This window comes from Catharus ustulatus, chromosome 1, assembly GCF_009819885.2.
Source record: "Catharus ustulatus isolate bCatUst1 chromosome 1, bCatUst1.pri.v2, whole genome shotgun sequence".
NCBI classification, from domain to species: domain Eukaryota; kingdom Metazoa; phylum Chordata; class Aves; order Passeriformes; family Turdidae; genus Catharus; species Catharus ustulatus.
Window position 1 is genome coordinate 100,953,998 of NC_046221.1, and position 4,796 is coordinate 100,958,793.

The window sequence follows — 4,796 nt, forward strand, 5'->3', positions numbered from 1 at the left end:
TATATGTGCCTGATTTTTCCAGTTCCTAGAGTAACTTTAGAATCAAATTTTCTACTTCCTGTGTAAAAAAAAATAAATTGCATGATATTGTGAGTCCAGTGTCATTACCTGCAAGGACAATTATGTGATTGACTGCTCTGACTTTATCATGGTAGTGATTTCCTTTCAATTCTCTGTATTTGTTTACATACCTTAATTGGTTTGTGCAAACAATATTCATATATAAGCTTTAAGAAATCCCTTGAAGTGATATGAAGGTGTTAACATACGGACTGGGTGTGATTAATGCCAGAACAACAGACACTGAAAGTGATCTGCACACAAGTGGCCAGTCTAGATTTTTTGGTTTTGGCCAAATTTAGTCTTTGAGATACCAGCTTTAGCAAGGAAATGGTGGCTTAGTCCCAAAGTTGTTTTCATCATTGCCCTTACTGCTAAGCTTGTAAACCAAAATGTAGAAATATTCCGGTTACATTGTTCCTTTGAAATATGTAAGAGTGTTCTCTTCCCTACTATGAAGCTACCAAATGGCAATGAGCAATCAGCAGCCATCAAATGGTGAAAGGTCTGTCACTGTTCATTCTAGCTGAATTTTTATTGTATTTCCAATGTTTCTGGGTTTCGAGTTTTTAAAATAAAAGTAAAATACTTCCTTTCATAAGCAACTTCAATTTCTGAAATATTTGATTATTTTATACAATTGAATGTTTTCTAGAAAATTCTGACATAACTGTTGAAAGTTAAACAAGTGTATGCTGTCCCTACCCCTGACAGGCTAATCTAGTAGCCTGAAACTTTACTAACTGAATTGATTAGGATGAGAGTAAGTCTAGCAGTGTTCCCAACCTAAAAGTTGATACAAGGCAGATGTTGGGGGTTGGCTTTTCCTTTCTTCTCTGTGTGCGGAATTTTTTCCCATTGACATGCTAAGGAGCACTGGTGGCTGGGTCCTTGAGACCTTGAGATGGGGGGAGGGAGAGCCTCCCTGTTTTTTTTTTTTTTGGAGTTTGTCTTGGAGGGTGGGAGGGAAGTGGGGAGAACAACACGAGATTCAAAGCAAGTAAAGGAGAATGGGGGGCAGTGGCTGGCTCGCTTGCTTTTGGCTTCGGAGGAGAACAGTCGTTGCTACGCCCCCCAACATCCCAACACCAGGAACTGCTCTTCTGGTGTTGGACCCTGCACGCCTGCTTGGACATCCTCCTGCTTCAGCTTTCTATCTCCAAGCATCCTAGTGGACCACTGGGACTGACACTGCTCCAAGGATTTGTGAGCAGAGCCTCTCCTCCCCACTTCCCATCTGGGACACAACTGGCATCACCCTGAGCACCCCCGCAGCCTCACGGAATTGCTGCATCTGCCCCTGTCTACTGGGAACCTGCCAGAGTCACTGCCAACTGGGACGGTAACTGCACTAGAGGGGAAAGGGGCCCGCAGCCAAAAGAACTGTTACTGAGTTCCTGTTCTGTTTGTTGTTAATTTCATAATTGCTGTTTTGTTTTACTGTGTTATATATATTGGTAAGGAACTGTTACTCCGATCTCCATATCTTTGCCTAAGAGCCCCTTAATTTCAAAATTATACTAATTCAGAGGGAGGGATTTACTTTCTCCATTTAAAGGGAAGGCCCTGCTTTCCCTAGCACACCTGTCTTTTCAAACCAGGACAGCAGAGCAGTTTTCTCAGTTTATTGCTGGCTTACCTCTGCTGTTCATAAACATCTGTATTCAGCCAACCCCATCAAACTCTTCCAAGACCCTAAAAAATGGACTCAACTGTTGCAGAGTTGTTTTCCTGTATCCTTCGCTAGCTGTAATTGTGTCCTTTCTGAGGATATGAAGGATGTGTCCTAAAACAGGCCTCAGATGGATCTAAACTTGATTTTGTATTTTATGCCACTCCTTTGATTTCAACTGACAGTTGCTTTTAACTTGCACAACGGAAGTAAATTCAGTAGCTACCACGTGTATGATCAAACCTGCTAAGTTACATATACCTTAACTCAAGGTTCCATTTCTTCAACTTGCATCTTCCTTTCTTTATATAGGTAAGGACATACACTGAACCTCTACAGAGGAAAGGGTTTACATTAGGTAAACTCTACTGGCCCATTTAATGAAAGAAAGCATCTGTTCCAAAAATTGATGCTTTGATAAAATCATCATCTAGTCTTCTAAGTCCCCTTTTATATACCTGGTTTAAAAGGTGGTAGAGTGAGTTGCATCTACCACTGTACAGTAAAAGATTCTTGTTCTATGGAAGACAAGTATTAGAACAAACAGGAAAGATGGAGGCACAGGTTGAAATCTGGTCTTGTGACAATTGGTCATGACAATAAGCCTTACAGCACATTTTTCCTTTAATGCCTCAGGATTTCTTGCAGCTACTTTTAATAATTTTGTGTTATGTACTGAAGCCAGAGCAACATGTTTGCTGTAATTTTATCCTTTGTACAAGTATTAAGACAATTTCCATGAGAAGAAGTATAAACACTTGTAAGTTAAAGACTTTACTTGTACTTGTGCACTTCAGGTACCAACTCTTTCAATTAAAAATAGAGCAGCCCCTACCAACATCTAAATATGTAAGTTTAAGTGCTCTGCAACAGACAGAACTGTGATTTTTTTAAAGGGTGATTTACATGGTAGGGAAGCATAAAAACAGTACTTATGTTTATTTAGTGCAGATATAACAGTGCTCATTTAACATGAGTTTAAACTGAAGGGTTTTCATGAGATTATTGTAATGGTAGAGAAGGTGTCATCTAATAGAACTACACTAAATGTTAATCCTGCCATTTATCCCTGTTTTACCAGATGTCTGCTGTGTACCTAAATGCTTCTGTATTCTGTGTTCTTTATTTTTTAAAAGTTATTTTGGGAGGAATTTCTAAAGGTAAAATGACTTCAATGAGTAATTTGTTAATGTTTTTGGGCATTTAATGTGATCTTCCATTGATACAAGCTGGAACTGTTGGTTTATATCATCTGAACAATTGTCTTTAATTTTAACAGTGCCACTCTGGAGTCATTGCTCTTTACTGCAGTTGGCTTACTATAGTGGGAAGCTAATAGCAGCTATATATTCTGAACTCTTTGTAGTGTAGGCAAGTAATTGCAGTATTTTTCTTCTAACTGGCCTTTTAGTTGCTTTGGCTTTTCTTCCTTTCTTTTTGCAATTGCTTTTATAATGCATTTAAGTTCCAATGTGCTTTTTGGTACTTGTGATTTAATATGGAAAGTAATTGTGTGGTGGCTAGTCTCATTGACTTTGCTTTTCCCTGCCTGGCCTCTCTCCCTGTTTAGCAAGTATGTTTTGATTTTCATTCATCCAGTAGAGGTGTTTAGGTATGGTCTTTGTTGAATGTGTTCTCATTGTCATGTGCTTGCTTTTTGAGACAAGGACTATCTTCCTTTCTTTTTTTCCTTTCTTCTTTTTTTTCCCCCCGGGTACATGGCTACCTCGTACTGGGTATTGAGTGCTTAGCAGAAATATATGAATAGGATATTGTTAGCTGAAAGGGATTAATTCTATTTCAGATTAAGAGTCTAGGCAAGTGATTAAGTTTTATATGTTAGGTGTATCTGAATCATTTACTGCCTGGCAACAGTTATGTAGTAGCCCACCTTGTATTTATCAGATCATTCAATGTATTCAAATAATCAGGAGGAGACTGAGGTAGAAGAACTTGCTCTTCTGTCATTGTTGCAAATTACTATGCCTCAGCTGGTCTACTGTGTCTAAGTGAGTTGTGATAACTGAATCTGAGCTCAGACATAATTGCATTAGAAACTTACAGAAAAAAAACGGTGTTCCAAGAAATTAAGATGAGAACAAGTGATGGATTTACATTTCTGTTTGTGTGTAGTGAGTTGAAAGGACTCGTATGAAAAGTTAAATCCTATCTCTTGCATCCATCATAAATCAGAGGCGGAAATGGTGGCAACAAGAATAACTAGGGAGTTGAGTGTGGTGAGGAATTTATCATTCTGAACGTCAAAGCACTGCTTATTCTATTCTTTCTCAGACTCTTAAATGGCTTAAAATATTTTCTCATGCTGTGTCTCTAAAAATGTTAGTGAAAAAGGAATAATGATACTTTATGTTAATGCTGCTTCAGTTGTAGAGGGGTTTATAATGAAGTTGAAAACTGTAAGGCTTTTAAATGTATTGAATAAAACTAAAATGGGAGTAATTCTTTCTGGATTTAAGTTGTTGATCACCTTTGAAGAGAGATCAACCTTTTTAAGGGAAATGTGCTTCTCAGTCAGACAGTGATCATCTGTTGATAGGTAGAATTACTTTTGTTCTGTATATAGGCCACTTATAATATATATCAACAATTATTTCTGTCCTGAATCAGTCAAAAAGTTAAATTCAACTGTTTGATGAAATGTTACCCAAAAAATGCAAGGTAGAGAAAAATGTGTAATAGCTTTGTTATGCCCTGTTTATTCACTGAAATACTATAAAGCACTTTAATCTGCAGGGTTGGAAAGTATTTAACCATTGAAAAAAAGATGCCATCACCAAACCCCTTAAGCTAATGCAAATGCTTACCATACCAGAACTCAGAATCCTCAATATCTCTTCTGTACCAAAGAAGCAGTATACTTAGAAATAGGGCAGAAAAACCCCTCATGATGTTTATCTGAAAATAACGATCATAGATGAAAAAAAACCCAAACAAAACCTTAAAACCTTAGAAAATATACTGAAAACTCTCCATGTTTGGAAAAACATGAAAATAATGAATAAAGTTAGTTATTCTTTTTTGTGATTATCAGTGGGTCTTTGTT